This window comes from Saccopteryx leptura, chromosome 6 (genome assembly GCF_036850995.1).
Source record: "Saccopteryx leptura isolate mSacLep1 chromosome 6, mSacLep1_pri_phased_curated, whole genome shotgun sequence".
Lineage (NCBI taxonomy): Eukaryota > Metazoa > Chordata > Mammalia > Chiroptera > Emballonuridae > Saccopteryx > Saccopteryx leptura.
The window spans coordinates 81,838,056-81,860,100 of record NC_089508.1 but is presented as its reverse complement, the minus strand read 5'-3'; positions in this window follow the sequence as shown (position 1 = coordinate 81,860,100).

Genomic DNA, 22,045 nt, shown 5'->3' with positions numbered 1-22,045 from the left:
TAGAACGAGAAAACTGAAGAAACTACCAAGAAATAAAGCAGGCAGTGTTGGACATTTCTGAAGTTCATGCCTTCACTAAGCTACGTTAGGTCTTTTAATTTGCAAAGCCTGATATAGATACATGGTATTGGTTATAGTTATTACACCCCTTTGCAACTCTAATCCTGCAATTGTAAATTCTCCTTGATGCCCTAAGAAATATCTGAGCCAGGAAGTTTAGCAAAAGGCATCTGATAGGTTAGATGAGCAACTAACACCTTACAGGCCTTACAGGACAGGCCATGAGGATGCCTTTGAATTTTTCCCTTTGACTCCTATGACTTCTAAATTCAGTGTAGCATTTTTAGAGAAAAGGTGGTGCTGAATAATATGTAGTTGTCAATCTCTTCTCTTAACATTTTCTAGTAGCTCAATCTCTCTGATAGCAAGTGTTTTCGCTCCAGTAATAGTACACAAAATACACAGAGAGAACTGTGGGCAGCTGTGTTAGGTTTGCTCGAGGGGTTACCAGCTGAAAACCCTTTCTTTGCCTGATTAGTGCATGAGCATATTGCAGTGCCATGTGTGTATAGCTTGTATGAGGCTATGGGTGCTTGCGCTCCAGAGAGATGGGGGATTGTGGATGGTGGATTGCCCGCCCGCCACTGTGAGGGGCCATTTTGCTATTTGTTTGCCAGAGAGGCAGTTTCCCCTTCCTGTGTGCTTGTCCGCCATTGTGAGATTTTATTAAACAGAATGGCCCAACCGTTTCCAACTCCACAGATTCTCTACCATCTGCTCGAATCCAATGTGAACCTGCCTGGCCTTGGCCAAAGGCATTTCAGAGGACATGAGCATTTACAAAGTTCTTTCATATAAATGACCATATTTATAAATTTTATCTAATTTAAAAGCTTTAAGTTATTATGTATATTATTTTTAAAAAGCTACAAATTATTATGCTAACTTTATAAATGAGAAAATTAATCTGTTCATGGGGCCAAAAATTGTATCCCAAAAGTCTATATTTCCCAATTATAAAAATATGCCTTGTTATATCACCATAATTCATTCTCAAAAGTATTCTAGTTTTAGGGATAAATTATATAATCAACCTTAGCAACAGCATGGAATTAAACACAGTATTTTACTTGCAACTAGGAAATTTTGATAACAGGGTAAGTTACACCTTAGGCCATCAGGGACACAGCTAAGCCTCTCTTACCTAAGGTGATTCCTTAAGCAAGACAGATATTTGGGGCATCAATATACTTACTTTTAACTCCCTCCACCTGTATGTGAAAGCGCCTCTCAAGGTCAACCACTCCGTGTTTGTTTCCGAGTCTGGCAGCACATCAGATCCACCTGGTGAGCCTTTTAAACTCAGGGCTGCCTAAGTCCCACCTGGGACCAATTAAGCCACTAAGTCCCACCTGCAGGGGTGGAATCTGGGAAATACCATTTTTCAAAAGCTCTCCGGACAGAGCTTTTTTTTTTTTCTTTTTTCTTTTTTTTTCTTTTTTTTTTTGTATTTTTCCGAAGCCAGAAATGGGGAGGCAGTCAGACAGACTCCCGCATGCGCCCGACCGGGATCCACCCGGCAGGCCCACAAGGGGGCGACGCTCTGCCCATCCGGGGTGCCGCTCCGTTGCGACCAGAGCCATTCTAGCACCTGAGGTAGAGGACACAGAGCCATCCTCAGCGCCTGGGCAAACCTTGCTCCAAAGGAGCCTTGGCTGCAGGAGGGGAAGAGAGAGACAGAGAGGAAGGAGAGAGGGAGAAGTGGAGAAGCAGATGGGTGCCTCTCCTGTGTGCCCTGGCTGGGAATTGAACCCGGGACTCCTGCACACCAGGCCGATGCTCTACCACTGAACCAACTGGCCAGGGCCCGGACAGAGCTTTTGACAGTGTAGCCAGAAGTGATGACTGGGAGCATGTGAACAGCCACAGTTGTAATGATGAAGTATATTAGACCCATGGGGAAGGCGCTGCAGAGAGAGCGAGGGTGAGAGTGGGGCAAGGTGCCAAAGAGTGGAAAGGAAAGATATTGCTGGCTACCTTTTCTATCTTTGAAACCCATTTGTGCCTGCCTTATCTCAATGTATATGAGGTAGGAGTATTTAGAAAAAATTATATAAGTAAAACTTGTTATCTGTTCCCATCATGTCTTCTCAGGGACAAAACCTCTTTATTATTTTCTTTATTTCAGAATGTGCTCACTGAGAAAGGAGAGAAGTACCCCATTGTGCAGTGAAAGACAGGGGTCACAGAAAGGTCAGGGGTTGAGTTGTGGGTCATGCGCTGATAACCCAGACCTGGAATAAGCAGTCACAATTTCTAATCATTAAACTGATGCCCTGTGGAAATGCAGGCATGGTGAAAAAGAAGTTTCACTATTTTCCCAATTCTTGAGAGTATTTTCATAATATTATTAGACCTACTTAATGGTTATTTATTGCAATTAATGTTTATTTTCCTTTGAAATGCACTAAATCATATTCTAATCTCTTTGCTATAATTTTTCCATGGAAAGAAAATAACATTTCAGTTGATGCAATTTCAATATGCTGGGAGCTCAGTCTCCTGTTTCAGGCCCCATCCAGACCCACTGCCTGGGGAGAAGGAGGCCAGGCCAGGGACTTATCCAGACCCACTGCCTGGGGAGAAGGAGGCCAGGCCAGGGGCTTATCCAGACCCACTGCCTGGGGAGAAGGAGGCCAGGCCAGGGACTTATCCAGACCCACTGCCTGGGGAGAAGGAGGCCAGGCCAGGGACTTGTTCCTTCCTGGTGAAGATGACTACACTGTAGAATCATTGAATTCTTTGCTGACAACTTCAAGTAACCCAAATTTTTTCCTCTAGTTTTTTTTTTCCTGTGTAAATACATTTTGTCTGTCCTAGGATTCTATTCTAAGAGGTCATTTCTCAGCCTTTCCTCCAGCTGTCACCCTGTCATGTCTAATTTTTCAATCTTTTCCCTCACTTCCCTGATGATTTGCCTTCATTTCTTCTGGGGAAAGATAGACACGTAGAAATAAGGCAAGTACTTTAAACACTACATGCCTAAGAGATGTTTTACCCCAAATATTAACCCACTACACCAGCCATTGGTGGATACTAGAGAAGGGAGAGAGGCATAAGATATTGCAGAGAGGAACTTTTGCTAGGCCTCAATCAACCAGCTCTGGTATGAGTGGAGGATGGAGGTGAGGAATAGGACTGCTGGGTTTCTTCTCTCATGGCACTGGTTAGTCAGATACAGGTAGAGCAAGAAGTTTAGGGCCATTCCTTAGACCCAGAGTCTGGTGTCTTAGCCTATGTTAAATAATAATGTATAATATTATTTCATGCAGAGTTTGGTAAATTACCCTCAGAATGTAGTTTCCTCAGGCTGGTGGACCAGCATAAATAAAAAGTAAATCCAAAGATGGTTTTTAATAGTCACAATTCCTGCTCATGTTTCTCTCCAGGAACCTTTAGTGGTCTCATGATGAATAGCATAAGAGGTGATTGATTCCCTCTTCAATGTCTGGCATAGAGATCTGGCCAGGTAAATTGAAATAAGTCCCTGACCTCCTGGTAGAAGATCTAAGTCACTAAAAGTCTCAAGGCTATGAATAGGTTGAGAAAACCAGTCAAAGTGTTGATCTGCTCACAGAATTAAACATAACCTAAACAATTATTTGATATAGAATGAGTTTAGTAGGGTGGAGTCTGCAGTCTGAAGAAGGCTTCTGTGAAATGCTTCCTTGGTCCACCTGGTAAATCTGGATGGGCTTCTTGAAGGGGAAAGGAAGGTTAAAGGAGTACTTTTGAGCCACCTTTAAAATTATAAGGAGGATCCTTAAGAGACCAGGAAATGAAAGACTCTAGACCAGGGGTCCCCAAACTATGGCCTGCGGGCCACATGTGGCCCCCTGAGGCCATTTATCCGGCCCCCGGCCGCACTTCCGGAAGGGGCACCTCTTTCATTGGTGGTCAGTGAGAGGAGCATAGTTCCCATTGAAATATTGGTCTGTTTGTTGATTTAAATTTACTTGTTCTTTATTTTAAATATTATATTTGTTCTCGTTTTGTTTTTTTACTTTAAAATAAGATATGTGCAGTGTGCATAGGGATTTGTTCATAGTTTTTTTTTTATAGTCCGACCCTCCAACGTTCTGAGGGACAGTGAACTGGCCCCCTGTGTAAAAAATTTGGGGACCCCTGCTCTAGACCTGAGTGTTACTGAGGAAGGATGCAGAAGTGAAAGATAAGGGAGGCATTAGCATACCAGATATGTGATGGAGAACTATTACTCTCTGTGTTTGCCTGTCTCCTTTATAAGCCTCTCAAGGTCTGGGTCACGTCATAGAATCTTAATAAATGATTGTTGAGTTAATAAATATATGACTTAATGAACAGCTGAGGGTATGAATGAAGCCATAAATAGAAGTATTTACTCTAAGTGGCATTGCTAACAGCTTTGGCTATGAATTTAGGACTGCTATTTGTTACCTCTCATTTTCCTTTGCCCAACCATACAGCTCTTGATATTTCAGAGAATTTTGCCACCAGCAAAGGATACTTGCTTTTGGTATTTTGAAGGAAGACAGCAGTTAACAGTTATATTGACTTTAAATTTAGCAGCATTGGGCAAGAATAGAAATGTTCTAATCCTGTCTCCTCCTACGGAATGTGAATTGCGGTCAGAGTAATATGTTTTTGCCTCCTGTGATTTAGATCAAATTTCATAGGCCAGACAGGGCGTAGGGAGCCAGGCACTCTCCCTAGTAAACAGTGTCACACCTCCCTTGGCTGGCCCAGGGCACTATGTGTGCCCTGGCATTAGAGAGGTCTTGCCAAGGCTTGCCTGTTCTCCCTGCCCTATTCCTGTGTCCAGTGTTCATGTGGCATTTGGCATCCTATTATTAGAACTGGGCAGTGCAATGATGTGCAGGTGTGAGAGGTGCACACACGTGTGCTTTGAGAAGGCTGGCTCAGGAGAATACACCCAGGTCCTGGATGTATCTTAGAGTTTTATGTCTCTGCTTCCCATAAGAAAAAAAGGTCACTATCTTTAAAAACTTCCACTGGAGAAGGCTGAGCTGGCCTGGTGGGGCCATGCTAAGTGGTTGGGCCATTCTATCTCTATGAAGCAGATCTGGGAAAATATCAGAATGGCATCTCCATAGGCAGGAGCCAGCAGGGAAATCTACCTTCACAGGCCACTAAGAAAGGAGTTACCCATTGTCTGCTGGATTTAGCACTTGTATTTCTCCACCATGTGGGCTCAGCATATTTGTTTTGAACTGGGTAGATCATTTCACCATTTGCTTCAGCCACTGTCTATTATTCACACTGCCATTGAAGTCTCTCTTTTATTTATTATTTTTATGAGAGAGACAGACAGAGAGATAGAGACAGACAGACAGGAAGGGAGAGAGATGAGAAGCATCAACTTGTAGTTGTGGCATTCTTAGTTGTTCACTGATTGCTTTCTCATATTGCCTTGACCAGTGAGCTCCAGCTGAGCCAGTGACCTTTTGGCTCAAGCCAGCGACCATGGGGTCATGTGTATGATCCTGCACTCAAGGCAGTGACCCTGCACTCAAGCTGGAAGCCCTACTTAAGCTGGATGAGCCCGTGCTCAAACCAGAGACATCGGGGTTTCAGACCTGGGTCCTCAGCATCTCAGGGCAACACTCTATCCAGTGCACCATCACCTGGTCAGGCCACCAAATTCTTTTTTTATAAATAAATTTTTATTAATTTTAATGGGGTGACATCAATAAATCAGGGTACATATATTCAAAGAAAACATGTCCAGGTTATCTTGTCATTCAATTAGGTTACATACCCATCACCCAAAGTCAGATTGTCCTCCGTCACCTTCTATCTAGTTTTCTTTGTGGGCCCCCCCCCCCCCAGTAACCACCACACTCTTGTCTAAATTCTAAATCAAACCTGGGAGTAAAGGATTTTACCGTCAGAGGAGAAAAATTGTGGATTTTTCATTCTTCCAGAAGCTCTCCTCCAATTTCCTCTACTCCCACACCTTTGAGTGCTAACAATTTAAAGGCTTGATAACTGGCCTTTGAGGATAGGAATTAGGCTACATAGCAAGAAAAGTAGATATTGGAATAGGGGAAAAGAGAATGAAAATGAGAGGCATAAAAAGGAGCAAAAATAAAATTTAACAGATGCATATCAATTTTGCTGAACTGGCATTATGCATTTTAAGGATGCTGTATAATCAGATAAGAATTATTCACCTATTTCTGTTTTATGGATCCATGTAGTAATCTATATTAGGAATGAAGCAACCTCTAATTTTTTTAAATCATAGATATTCAGCCTATGAAAATCCTAAGATCTCATGAAAGTTTAACTCATGTTCATTAAGGAAAACAAAGACCCGCCCCCCATTTAGGTTCTCTTGACGGCACACATAGTAGTAGCTAAGCATATTGAGTCTTAAACTGCCTGGCCAAAAGTCTTCTTGCCTCTGTATTATGAACAAATGTGTACTGCAGATAGTCATCAGATGTCCAGATTAATTTGGAAGTTAATGCATAGACACTACATATGATTGTTAAAAGTAGAAGTAATGTCATATGGTAGTTTTCTCTTGTGACCCCTTCTTGAACCTTCTGACCTATTATTAGATTAGGTCCATCCTTTATTAATTACTTTTAGTTAATAAGATTTCTATAGTTTGTAGATTTGAACTTTTTCATTTAACTAACTGAATGACTATATAAAAACTATACCTCATGATTGATCACGAGTACTGAATTGTTCCTTCTCTTTATTTTTTTTTCAATTTCTTTTCCTTATTGAATGTTTTTCTTCCAACAATTAAGTGTTTTTTGTTCTTGATGCTTTTCTTTTTAAGTATTTTGTGAGTTTTATTTTCTAATACTTTCTAAAGTATGACTATCTCTTAGGTTGGTAAACTATTAGTTTAAACATATGATATCAGCTAATAAACTTATGTTCCACTGCACTTGTCAATGAAGTGATTGTATTTGCTTTGATCAAGAAATATCTCAAAATTAGAGCTCTTGGGAAGCAATAAATAAAACAGAATAAGACATTGGTTTGAACTATAGGCAAAATATTCTACCCAATGAGTTATACTGATGAGAAAATAACATAGCTCTTTTGCAAAGGCCTTCAGAATTTTAATGTCTCACACAATCAGTTAGACTCTTAAATGTAAATCTGTGAAGATAAGACACATTGACTTCTTGGCTATGGTTTATTTGGGTTAACATAAAGAACCTTTACAGTTCAAACATAATCTTATTTTCTGTCAGTAAGAACAGCCTAAATAGTTCCATAGATGTGTGTGTCATTAACAGAGGCTTTTCAGATGTCTGTGTGAGCGTCAGAGGAGATTGTCTCTGGATTACCCTGACTACCCCACATACTAGACATTGTTGCCTGAGGCCACTTTCAACATCACGGTTAGTAAGTTATGACAACATCATCATTTGAAAATGGGTTTAAAGGTATATATGTATATCTTGCAGGTATCCACTAAAGAAAAACAGGCCAAGGCCTGTAAAGTGGGTCCAGACCCCATTGGCTGGTCTTATCCGCTGCTACAGGAGCTGCGACTCTTTCCCACAGCGGGCCAGCCCATGAGCTTGAGTCCCAGGAGGTCTATGACTCCACCATGATTCACTAATTCTGCAGGAGCAAAACTGGCTCTGTCTTTGTCCTCAGGCTTCAGCTCAGGACCTTGGCCTCTCCTCCCTCTCAGCACAAATGGGCAATAATAAGTATGAGGAGTCAGGTAAAACCACCAAGCTATATCCACCCTTCTTTTAAAAATTAATTAATTTATTTATTGTGTTTACATAGATTCTAGTGTCTCCCCAAAAGTATTTCCCCTCCCCCATATTTCCCTCAACATCTCCCTTCCCAATAGCTCCCTCCCCACTTCCCTTCAGGTTTAATTCCATTCCTCTGTTCACATTGTCCCTTAGAGTCCTCAAATGAGTGAGGTCATATGATATTTTTCTTTATCTGCCTGGCTTATTTCACTCAACATAATAGTTTCCAGGTCCATCTATATTGTTTCAAAATGTAATATTTCCTTCTTTTTCATGGCCCCATAGTATTCCATGGTATTTATGTACCATTGCTTTTTTAATCCACACGTCCACTGACGGACACTTGGGCTGTTTCCAGGTCTTCACTATTGTGAACCATGCTGCCATAAACATGGGGGTGCATTTCTTTTTTTTAGTCAGTGATATGGTGTCCTTGGGATATATTCCTATAAGTGGGATGGCTGGGTCAAAGGGCAGTTAAATTTCAAAATTTAACTAAGGATTTAAAAAAATGGCAGGAGAAGGCACAGGAGCAAAGAAGCATATTTCCAAGTAGAGATTATAGACCTTATTTTAATGAGAACTCAACAGTTTACAGGAAATTTAATAGGAAGCTTTATTCTAATTGGTTAACATAAGCTATGTTTTCCCAAGTTTCTTGAAACTGAGAATTAATGGACTGGTAAATAAAAATTTTAAATCTTTGGAACATAGGAGATTCTTTTTCCAGCTATAGGAAAATCACTATTTAGAATAATATGTCTTAGACTTTGAGGGTTCTTTTTGTCTTACTGTATTTCTTTTTAAGGCATTCTGCTTATTCTCAGAAGAGCCTAATGAGCTTTTCTTTTGTGGGCATTAAAAGGTTTTGTTTTTAGCAAGTACTTAACTATATGTAAAGCATAGAAGTGCTCTCTATTCCCTTAAAAGAAATATATATATCTAAGAGAGTGAAGGAAGAAGTTTGAATATGAGTGGGGGTATAAGCAGAGGTGGGAAGGAGGACACTAGGTGATTTTGCCTAAAACCTACTTACCAAATGATTAGCTTTCCAAAGGACAGTTTCACCCAAACTACTATTTAATTGTAGCTCCTCAGTTTTATTTTACCTTTCTCACTAATGTTTAAGACAGGGGTCTCCAAACTTTTTACACAGGGGGCCAGTTCACTGTCCCTCAGACCGTTGGAGGACCAGACTATAACTATAAAAAAACTATGAACAAATCCCTATGCACACTGCACATATCAAATTTTAAAGTAAAAAAACAAAACGGGAACAAATATAATATTTAAAATAAAGAACAAGTAATTTAAATCAACAAACTGACCAGTATTTTTTTTTCTGACCAATATTTCAATGGGAACTATGCTCCTTTCACTGACCACCAATGAAAGAGGTGCCCCTTTTGGAAGTGGCGGGGGGCGGATAAATGGCCTCAGGGAGCCACATGCAGCCCGTGGGCCGTAGTTTGGGGACCCCTGGTTTAAGATATATTGCTCTGGTCTCTGCTTCCAGATCTCTGCTATTGAGGGGCATACAAAGGCATATCTATAAGCATAAAATTTTAAATATAAATAACTTACATTATTTTTTTCATTAATTTGTTCATAATTTATAAGAATTTTCATATTTTAAAAAATGATTTCCAGAAACATAATCTTACCTAGTATATCATAAGTATATACCTGTTAACTAAATATTGATCTAAGAAGGGGCCCATTGATATATAGGCCAATCAGGGTTTTCTCCTGGGAACAATCAAAAGTTAACAGCTGTGGGGCTAGGGAGCTGAGAGAACAGATTTGAGACTGACAAAAGCTATCTTTCTTCTCTGTCTACAGACTCAAGCTAAACAGGAATAGGCAGAAATAAATGAATGAGGTATTGTCTTAGTCCATTGAGGCTAAAAATACCACAGACTGAGTGGCTTATAATCAACATAAATTTATTTCTCACAGTTTTGGAGGCTGGGAAGTGCAAGATCAACATGGCAAGACATTTGGTGTCTGCTGAAGACTCATTTCCTGGTTCACAGACAGCCATCTTGCCACTGTGTCCTCACATGGAAGAAAAGTTAGCTCTCTTGGGCCTTTTAAATAAGGGCACTAATCTCACTCATGAAGATTCTGTCCTCATGACCTAATCACCTCTCAAAGACTCCATCTGCAAATACCCTCCCATTGGAGATTCGGTCTCAACATAGGAATTTGGGATGGATATAAAAAATCAGCCCATAACAGATATATGGAGAGAAAGATAGTCTTGGAGGAAATGAATGATACCCTCGTCCCAGTAGTTTATCTTTACTTTAATCCCTTGAGTTGACAAGAACTGTGAAGGGTCTAAGATTTTACCCTACTTGTAAGTTGACAATTTTGCCTGCCACAGGTTCATGGATGCTACACAGAAGACATGAAACTCTTGGTACAGAGAGGAAGAGCTTTATTACTCATACCCATAATGGTAGCCACAGTATCAAGTTTCCTTGTGCCCATTCCTTGAGTGCCTACTTGATGATGTAAAGAGGACCAAGTGACACTCAGTTGCATTACAGAAGAGAAACTCTGAGCTTAGGGAACTCAGATATTTTTTTTTAATTAATTAATTAATTAATTTTTAGAGAGGAGAGAGAGAGGGAGAGAGAGAGACAGAGAGGGGGAGAGGAGCTGGAAGCATCAACTCCCATATGTGCCTGACCAGGCAAGCCATGGGTTTTGAACCGGCGACCTCAGCATTTCCAGGTCAACGTTTTATCCACTGCGCCACCACAGGTCAGGTGGGAACTCAGATCTTTTATGATAGGCAATAAGCCTACTTGCCTCTTATTCCAGAGTGAAACACCAGCTATTTACTACAGAAATATCCTTGAAAAAGTCTGGCAAAATTAATCATTGCCTCTGCTTACAGGACATACAGAATCCCGAGATAACAATGAAGACTTGTCTCCCACTAGACCTACCCCTGCATCCTTTTCAGCTTCACGAGTTAATAAACATGACTTAAGTTAGTACACGGTATTTATGACACTTTAATCAAGAATTCTAATCAACACAATGTGGCACTAAGGCTTCCCTTTTTTAGTGGTCCCTTCCATTCTATTATAAAATCAGTGATAAAATTTTATTTTTAGAAGATTCTGAAAATATAAAACTACAAGAAACAATCCTTTTTTAAATTATGTGTGAGAAATTAGCTGGATCTAATTGTGGGGTCTATTTTCATTTCACAGCAGCTGACTAGACTCTTTATATTTCTTTTTAGGGTATAGACAATATTTCAAGTGGTATTAACAGTTGTTCTCAGTTGATCTGGGGTCTCGTAGACTGAAAACTATGAAATTGGTAATGACACCTCTGCCCTCACCTTCCAATTGACCTCCCTTTGTTACGCATTCCTACCCTTAATACCTTGCTCTAAGTTCACTGCTAAATAATACTATTAAGACATTGTCTGTATAATGACTTAAGACAAATATCCTGCCAGAGAACAGTACTTGTAATATTCAACCCTAGAGGAACACAAAGGCTTTAGAAAGAACTCACAAGAAGACTAATGGTGGGACTAGAGGCATCATAACAGGTGTCAGTTACCTAGGTAAGAACTGGGGAAAGCTGTTAAGCATCATCTATAACTCATACCATTCCGGTGGTTGTATTAAAACCATCCAGACATGATTTATCTCTTAGAGAAAAGAGGTCGTACTTCTGTTCCTGCTGACTAGATTGTGAACTCTTTAAGCCTCTGATTTATGTCTATATTTCAAGTGCCTAACACAGCATCTGACACACAGAGTGTGCTCAGTAGCATTGCTTAATGAGTGGAAATAAACCATGAAGGCAAATAAATGCAATAAAGTGGTGGTCAGCTCGTCAGGGTCATGTGCTCACTTATTCAACTTCTCAGGAAACTGAACAAATTCACACAAGCAACAACTCACAGATAGTTAAGATAACTATGCTTGAATTATGTTTGTGCAAATCATCATATAAAGGAAAACTTTGCTTAAGGGAGATTTTCTCATTTTCTATAGGATCACCCAGTAATAAACGGGAATCCTTCCCCTTTGTGTGTGGCGGTGTGCATGTTGTATTTGCAGAAGGAGGAGAAGATGAGGAGAGTGGAGAGGGACATCCAGCCACCTCTGTGGCTTATCCTCATTCTAGAGGCAGCTGTTTTCTCCATCAGCGGCTGGTGGCAGACTTCTCCATATCCATTTGCTGTGGAAGGGTGAACAGCTGGAATGTCAAACCCAGACTCAGTCTGAGAAAATAAACTCCTATCCAAGGACAAATGTGAGGTTTCTAGTCCTTAACTGCCCCGGAAACATTTCACCCTGTGTCTGCCTTGTGTTTGGAAATATGGAGGCATGTATATGTCCAACTTTTTCTTGCTGTGGGTGCTTTTCATCCTTCTCCTCCCTGCTGAGACTCAGTCTAGGCAGTCAAAAAGAGAAAACTGTAGGTATGTTTAGTATTACTCTATGAAATCCTAGAGATAATTCATAAGAAGTGTAATTTAATCTATATTTTGGATAATAAGAGTCAAGTTTTATTGTTGGAAAAGGAAATTACAAAAGGGTTAAGGCTAGTATTAGATTGGAATTGGAAGTATCAGTATGAACTCAGAATTTTATATATAGAAATAGATATACATATACATATATTTATAGATATCAATGTGCATTTTTTCCAGATAGGTTGAGAGGGCCTAGAAGCAAGAATAATAAATATATCTAATACTCATATTTTGGTTTTTAAATATTATTTTTCACTGAAAGGAAAAAGGTCTTTGGAGAAATGTTTGATTCCAGGCTTGTGGCATCAAAGTAAACATGAGTTGGGAACATTGTATTGTATCAAAAAGGAAGAACTGCTCAAAAATGATGGAGAAATGTCAGAAGAACCTAGAATCCACTTTGCAGAGGTCCCTTGCCAAATCCGGAACAACTGGAGCATCAACATGAGAAAGGAAGGGAGGAAGGAAGAGAAAATTAAAGCAAATGTAGCAAAATGTTAACATATTTAGGAAATTTAGATGAAGGGTATATTGAAATTTTTGGTAATAGTTTTGTAATTTTTCTGTAAGTCTGAAATAATTTCAAAAGAAAAAGTTAAGCATGTAAAAAAATGTGGGGAATATAAATGAAACAAGATTAGCAAAATACTTATAATTGTTAAAATTGGATGTTAGACACGTGCGAAGTTATTGTATTTATTATCTCTCTGTTCTGCATGATGGAATTTTTTCCATAATAAAAAATAAAAAAAAATAATGAAAGAATGAGCTTTTTTTAAAATTTTTAAATTTTTTTATTTTTCTGAAGTTGGAAACGGGGAGGCAGTCAGACAGACTCCTGCATGCGCCTGACCGGGATCCACCCGGCATGCCCACCAGGGGGCGATGCTCTGCCCATCTGGGGCATTGCTCTGTTGCGACCAGAGCCATTCTAGCGCCTGAGGCAGAGGCCATAAAGCCATCCTCAGCGCCTGGGCCAACTTTGCTCCAATGGAGCCTTGGCTGCAGGAGGGGAAGAGAGAGACAGAGAGGGTGGAGAGGGGGAGGGATGGAGAAGCAGATGGGCACTTCTCCTGTGTGCCCTGGCCGGAAACCGAACCTGGGACTCCTGCATGCCAGGCCGACGCTCTACCACTGAGCCAACTGTCCAGGGCAAGAATGAGCTTTTTGAGGCTGTTGGAGTTCCAGGTAGAGAGTGGGCAAAGTTTGCTGGAATCTGTGTTTATTTTTTACCATCAATTTTTTACAGTCCAAGTCCTGTCCTGCTCTATAGTGATTCTGCAGGGAAGTTTCACTTACTCCAAAACATCCCACTTAGTATTTCCATATTCCCTTCATCTTTCTTCAACATTTCTCTTGTACTTCAATTTCTCTTCCAAGACACTCAGACATGTTCTTTCATTGGTTAGAATGGACATTGTTAGCATAAAAATTTTGGGAAGTCACATCTTTCCTGCCTTTATCTAACATTCTTTGATACATTCTTTCTACCTCTAGCAATGATCTGAAGATAAAGAATATGATTGACCCAAAAAATCTCTTGTAGTGATTTTCATGTCTCAGAGCAAATGCTTATATAAATAGATGTTCAAATATTTACTGACTGACCTACAGAAACCAGATCATTTATTTGTAAATGTAATCTCATTGCCCTACTGCAAGAAAACATGAACAGATAGCACCCTAAATGAAAGTTCACTTATTTATCTCTCTCCTCGTTTTTGACAACTTGTGCCTGAATAGTATTGCTCACTCAGATTCTCCATAGTTTCTTCCTATGCTAATTATAAGCACCTCTATATTTAATTTATGGTTGGGCTGCTTTTGAAGTGTGTGGATTCTAGAACTAGGTTTTAATAACCCTAAAATATCTCAGACTATATGAGACATCCTGTAGGTAACCTTAGCCAATTGCCAACTGGTCAATCTCTTTCCACACTTAGCTGATCACCCACAGTGCAGTCATCTTTTAACATCTTCCTGAGAGTCTTTTAAACTCTAATAATCATTTGTTTTGGATCCTTGGGGAGCACTTATCTCAGTGGTGGGATTCAGCCAGTTTGCACTAGTTTGTCAGAACTGATACCTAATTATTTGTTGAGTTCGGTGAACCAGTTGTTAAAATGGCACTTGTAATCAGGATTCTCTCTAAGGTGGGCACCTGGGCAGGTGCCCAATGTGGAAATCACAAATTTATATTCCTTACTCTTTTGTAACATTCATCCACCCAATAGCATATTCTAAGTGCCTGTAGTAATGTTTATTCTGTCCACTGGCGAAAAAAATTGCAAGTGAGGATGCCAATCAAGAAGCAATATGGGAATATCTTAAATAACAGTTTTATTGTTTTTTTGTCAGGTATTAGTTAATATTTTTTTGCATTAACATTTTAAAACTCTTTCTTATAACAGAATCTAGTGTGGTGTACCTCTTTTATTGTTCTTATTTAACTATTAAATGCATAAAATTTTATACTACCTTTTGGTATATCGTTTTTTTGCACTTAAAATGGTCATTAGGGCAGAGAGCCAGTAGTTAAATGATTTGAATCCCCCCACTGACTTATCCTATGATAAGGATTGATGGCCTTTCTCTGTTCATTCCAGCCTCAAATGCAACACCATCTTAAAATGCCCTCGTCACAATAACCAGCACCTGTATATGCTTCACACGTGCTCTTCTAAATTCATTATTCTAAAATTGTTATCTGAATTAATGCATTTAAGTTAATTTTTGTTTTTTAGTTTTTCCTCTGACTAGACGCTGAGATAAACCACCTCTCAAATATTTTGGGCAGTCCTATAACACTCATTTGCCAGAAATTCTAGCACAAGCTAGAATTGGAAATACAATGAGCCAAGTCAGTGGTTTGGTATGGCAGCCATTGGCGATTAAAAAAAGAAAAAAAATTAAAGAAATGCTATTTCTATTATAAAAAACAATATTTTCTAACGTTCCAAAGAGAAAAAAACAATTATGACACTCCCAACATATTTTGGTGGTTGGAAAGTAGAAAATGGCTTTTAAAAAACGGGTAAAATACATCTTGCAACCATATTACTGATGGCTTTAAACGGAAAGAATGACAGGCAAACCTGGGGACAGGGCTAGCATTTCATCTCGAAAACTTTTTCAATTCTGCGGTCTCGAAACGGTTCCAGAAAAAGCATCCTCAGAACATTGACTAATACTAAATAAATACTACACATTTTATGGTTTCAGATTCAGGGCCTAGAAAACACAGAATTAATCAATGGCAGAAGTCTTGTGGGCTGGGAGCTCTGGATGTGCTTTCTCTGAGCACACCAGGCCGTAGCTCCTGGTGTTCATCATTAAAATACATGATTAAGAATATGCAGAGTCATCTTAGAACCGCTCTCCTGTGACTTCTCCAGCTTGTATGTTTCTCAGTCCATGAGGACTTTGGCTTCCCTTTCTCCCTATGAGAACTGCCAAGACCTTATATTGTCCTGGGCCTTTTCCCTTCCTATCAGCTCCAGACCCAGGGCTACTAGCTGTAATTCTTCCATGTTCTCAAGAGTTGGGTTTGAGTTCTCTTTTTTCTTCACATACATACAAGTTCCATGCAAGCATGGAAACATCATAATTCCTCCTCTATGCAAATGATTTTCAAATCATCATTCCCATCTCAAATTATCTCATGAGCTCCAGTTCTATGTGTCTAACAGAGAGGTTGGACATTTTCTCAGATTTCTTGCAAAACCCCGAATCCTGAGTAACAATGGGTGCCATCTTTATTTTTTTTTTTACTGTCAACCAGAAATTATTCTAAGCACTTTCTTTCTCCTCTCATTACTGCTTTTATTTCATTAAAGGTTCTCATGACTACAAGTTTATATTTTACTTTTAAATATGAGAAAGCTATGTGAAAAAATGTACACCTCAAATTGATCTACTCTTTTTCACACATTAGTCTTGACATTGAGAATTCTTTATATACTATTATTGATCATATAAATAAAAAATGAATAATAGCTCATTTGTCTGTTTTCAGTGGTTTGAATTCTCTGGTGACAGTTCAGCAGTTGCTGTCTCTCCGTTACGGTGGGGGTCCTAGAAGTGGTCCAATGGAAAAAAAGAGATTTTTCTCCTAGAAGTCTAGAAGCAAAAGAGATGGCATGTGGGAAACTAGATCTTTCTAGAGATGGAGTTTTTGGAAAATATGAGGAAACAGGTAGCTTTTAATTGAGTAATCTTCAATTACTCCTGGAATCGTCAGGATGGGGTGGTCCTGACTGGGAATGTTTACCTCCTTCATGGGAGCCAGTGTTAGCAGCGCTAGTAGCCTCTTCAGGCTTGTGTCTAGTCATCACAGTATGACGTCTGCCCTGTTGTTGAGGGCATTTGTTCCTCTTGGCCAGTTGTCTGCTTCCCTGAGGTGGCCATGAACTGTATGGTCTTTGTTGCAGGTTTCCCCACAGAGGCGGCAGCTGGTCTCATCTGCTAATTCCTGCTGTCTCTCACCTAGACACACAACCTGGCGAGCCCCTCCCCAGCTCCAGTCAGTATGCCATGTCTGGACATTTTCCCTTCCATCCAGTGAGGCACCGTCAGCTTAATTTATCAAAGCTGTTTCCTAACCTCAGCCTCATCTCCTTTCCAAATAATTTTACGTGGCAGAGCCAGATTAACCTTATTTCTTTATTCTAATTTATGCCCCCAAAGTCTTTAAAGGATCCTCATTAAGGTAAGGCACAAAACCTTAGTCCAGCATCATTTTTAATTTCTACCCTGCTCTCTTTTACCTTTTTTTTTTTTAACATTTATTTCCCACCTATGTTTCAGCCGCATTGGTGAACTCCTTGCTGTCCCCTCTGTTCTACTCACACCTATTTCAGGTGGGATGAAAGAATATTTCTGAAAGCATCTGGTTTGCCCTGCCACACTGAACCTTATTAAATGGGTGATGCCCTTGAACTTCACCCCCCACAGAGTGAAGGTGCAGCTCAGTTATTCAAAAAGATTGTAGGGTAGCCATCTTCTCTGCACAACCATGTGGCTTCTCCTACCTCTGCTCTGGTGAGAGATGAGAGCTCTTTAGACGGTTCTCCATGCTGCCTCTTTGCCATTGTAAGCCACGTGCCATCGTGAGTAAGAACAATTGTTTTCCTCAGACTTGAGTTTCTCCCACTAGGACTCAAAGATGGTTAAAAGTGTGGTAACTTCTATTCTGGTATTAAAAGTCTCATTTGCACTTGTGTTTTCAGAAGGTTTGAAGGACCTGTTGGTGCAAACCCAGTGACTATTGGACATTCTTTCAGTCATGGGTTGTCTCTATTCTGTGCTCCTGTTTCCTTAGCTGCTGGGCTAGATACATAGATACAGAGCTGGCCCGTCCTAAATCCTGCCTGTTTAACCTTGGCCTCCTCACTGCTGTTGTCACTCTTAAATGAAAAACTGGACTTCCACCAAATATGCTGTCAGAAGCAGTTATTCTCCCTACTTTGCAAAATAGATACAGGGACCAAATGAGGAGAACAGATCACGGTAAACTTTGCTCATTAAGTTATGCTTCTGCCTTCTGTGGTTCATGATGATTTCCAAGACCTATTTGATAGGGGCTTAGGAAAAAACCATGCACCATTATTTTTATTCTTATAAAACACACATCCCAGGCTCATTTGAAATCATAAAGGCTTTTGTCTGATGCTCTGCTAGATTTAGGGTCAGGGGACCAGGAGCCGCATCCCCAGATCCAATTTTCTTTCACCTCCAGTCCCATAGAAATGTCTCTAAGCATCTCTTAAGAAACCATTTAGACATCAAAAATGATAGGCAGGCCCTGGCTGGTTGGCTTAATGGTAGAGCGTCGGCCTGACGTGCGGAAGTCCTGGGTTCGATTCCTGGCCAGGGCACACAGGAGAAGCGCCCATCTGCTTCTCCACCCCTCCCCCTCTCCTTCCTCTCTGTCTCTCTCTTCCCCTCCCGCAGCCAAGGCTCCATTGGAGCAAAGATGGCCCGGGCACTGGGAATGGCTCCATGGCCTCTGCCTCAGGCACTAGAGTAGCTCTGGATGCAACAGAGCAATGCCCCAGATGGGTAGAGCATCGCCCCCTGGTGGGCATGCCGGGTGGATCCCAGTCGGGCACATGCAGGAGTCTGTCTGACTGCCTCCCCTTTTCCAGCTTCAGAAAAATCCAAAAAAAAAAAAAAAAATGATAGGCAGGGCTCTGATTTCATAGGATATCAGAACCAGAAGGAATGATAAATACCTGACACATATAATATTTTTCAGTTATATTTTGTTATGGCTAACATTGCAGAGGAAAGAACACCTGAGACTACTCAGAATACCAATTCCGAAAGTTACTGCCATTCCAAGAGCTGCGGATAAACATCTGCATTCATTCTCTCCTAGGAGCCTGATTATCCTACAATGATCAGAGGTGGGGAAATCAGGAGAGAAGGTAAAATTTTTTCATGGTAACAGCATTAGTAAGAGGTGGAGCTAATTTTTAAACCTGTTCTTTTTTTTTCCTTTCTTTTTTCCTTTTCTTTTTAGCAGCTCCTTGAAAGCCCCTAGCCCAAGACTAACTGTTTAGAGGTTATGACAGCCCAGTTCTGTTGCTTTAAGTCAAGACCTCTGAGGTGTTACCGGCTCCAAGGCCTGTGGGACCCAGGGGAGGCTGGGACCCTGCCTGAGCTCACTGTCTTGTGCGCCCCGCACCCTCCAGTGCTGATCAGTGTGGGCCTGGGGCTCTCACACTGGTCTTCTCCTTCCAAGTCCAGCATTTCCCCTACTAAAGTGGCCAACCACATCTGCTATTTCAAACTTCAAAACATACCTAAAAGGTGACACAAATGTAAATGTACAAAGCACTTTCTAAGTCTCTCCTGATACCTTTTTGGTCTCTTAATCTAAAAAACGTTTGGTTGGTTAAACTGCCAACTCCCAGCACTGCAGCGGCAGGTTGTGAGCCATTTATTCTACCACAAATTTGTGTCTCATTTACTAAATTCCTACGTATCACTGACATTGCTTTGGGCATACTAAGAAGGAGAAGCTCTCGCTTGATGTTGTTCTTTGCACATGAGGTTTTTCTTCTCACAACACTCTTACTTGGGTCAGGCAGGAGGTAGTGAGGTAGTGGGATTCCTGGAAGTGGGGAGGACCAGGGGGAAAAAGCCCTACCCAGGCTCCTCAGCAACAGTGTAAGGAGCAAGAATTGTCTTCAGCTATTCTAGCTGCTTCTTCTTCTTCTTCTTCTTCTTCTTCTTCTTCTTCTCCTTCTTCTTCTTCCTTCTCTTCCTTCTTCTCCTCCTCCTCCTCCTCCACCACCTCCTCCTCTTCCTCCTCCTCCTCCTTCTCCTCCTCCTCCTCCACCACCTCCTCCTCTTCCTCCTCCTCCTACTTCTTCTCTTCCTTCTCCTTCTCCTTCTTCTTCTTTGAGAGGAGGGGAGATAATGAGACAGACTCTTGCATGTACCCCAACTAGGATCCACCCAGCAACCCCATCTGGGGCTGATGCTCAAGTACTGAGTGATATTTAGCACCTGAGGTTGATGTGTTCCAATGGAGCTATCTTCAGCACCCAGGGCCACGCTGGAACCAATCAAGCCACTGGCTGTGGGAGAGGAAGAGAGAGAGAGAGAGAGAAGAGGGAGTGGGGGAGAAGCAGATGGTCACATCTCTTGTGTGACCTGACCAGAAATCTAACCCAGGACAGCCATATGCTGGGCCAATGCTCTATCTACTGAGCCACTGGCCTGGGCCTCTAGGTGCTTCATTTATGAGATATCAACTTACTTCTTATACTTTACAGTTCATAAGTACTGCTAATTGCTCTCTAAATTAACACAAAACTATAAATGACTGACAGAAGCTTTATGTGCATTTCTCTTAAATATCAAGAACTCCAGGGTTAGAGAGGTTTGGGTTCACATCCGTGATCCACCATTTACTAACTGATTATTCTTGAGACCAATTACCTCCATTTTAGAAGGGAGATAGTGTCTACCTGAGAGTTGATAATTAATGGGCTTAGAATAGGTCTTAGCACAATGTAGGCATTCAAACATTAGTTCCCTTCTTTCCCCATCTGTCCCCCTCTCCCCCTCTGTCCCAGAGATATTTACATAGTAGTTATAACCCTGAGCAGCAGAAGGAAAGCTCTGATGTTGAACTTCAGTTGTCACTTATTAGTCAAGGAAGGTGTGTGGGTGTGTGTGTGGGGTTCTGAGTACTCCTGCAATCACGTGACACAGAGGTTTGTTTCCTTGATTCACAGGGAGTGGCTGTAACAGGCGGCCTGTGTTTAACTCCTCACTGGTGTGTTGGTTTATGTTCACCTGAGACCCTGAGAGTGAAAAGAGAGAGCCAAGCCAACCTCTTTCCTCAGGTCCCCCAGTGACAGAAAGATCACTTTGAGCCCCAAAGCCTCAGACCACCAAGAGGTGATCATCCTTAGGCACACTTGCTGGTATGCATGCATCTCTGGATGACCACAGAAAAGTGCGGCGGCCTCTCTCTTCCAGGCAAAGATTGTGAGCAGAAACAGAAGCAGGCAATGAAAAGTCACAGTGGATCACAGGCACTTTATTTCTGCTTTTGATTTTTATAAACTGGGAAGGGGGGCTTTATTCTTATTATTCTATTCTGTTATATTAACTACTCTGTTGACATAGTTTTAGACATTTCATTTGAAGTCTGGGGCACATTCTGAATGATGAGGATCTAGATATATTATTTTCTAAAATAAACCCAGAATAGGGTTAGTAGGTCACCAATACTAAGTGGGTGCTGCTCAGGCAGGTAAATAACCTGGAGGGAAGCAAGTGACCCCGTCACAGATAGTCTCTTATGCTTTGAGTTTTACATGCCATTCCAAAACTAGAACCAAGGGATGGTTTGGAGGCATGATGAAAAATTAATTCAAGTTCGTGTGTAGAATCAACCAACAAAGAGAATAGAGAAAAACTCAATAAAGTGCAGAACTAAGTTAGCAGGATTTGGGAGTTACTTGTTGGTTATAATTTCTCAACACAGCTCTCTATCCCTATTACAGCTCTCTAAAAGTGTTTTTGGAGGTGACATAATGAGAGGGTGAGAGAGAAGAGGTCAGAGAGGCAAGTGACCTAGTGACCTTGAATCCCTTAAATAATTTCTTATAAGAAAAAGATGACAAAGAGAGATGGTGTTTCCTCTCGCAACTATGGGAAAGTTGATCTCATTATTTTTTAATGTTTATTTTATTGATTTAGAGAGAAGAAGGGAGAAAGAGAGGGAGAGAAAGAAAGGAACATCCATCTGTTCCTATATGTGCCCTGACCGGGGAACACACTGGCAATCTCTGCTTCAGGACAACGCTCTAACCAACCGAGCTATCTGGCCAGGGTAGATGATCTCATTTTGTATAGGTAGATCCAACTAGGAGAACAATCCAATGAAGGTGTAGAGACATTTTCAAAATGTTAATTCATGGGTCTAACATAGGTCTGCCTTATGGCCTGATCTTACCAAACTGGTCATACACGACTTATAGTCTTCATATTAACTATCAAAGAAATGTGGGATTAATGAGGACTGTCTCTTAGAAAGAAAGTGAGTCTCAGACCAAAGTCTGCCATGCATATGTGTATTTGTAATCAAGCTATTTATTAACTATGAAGGAAAAATGGTCACAACACTGTTCTAGGGGGTTGCTAGCCTTAAAAGGAAACTCTGACTCTTACACATAAAATGTTCACTTGAGGCAGACATACCGAG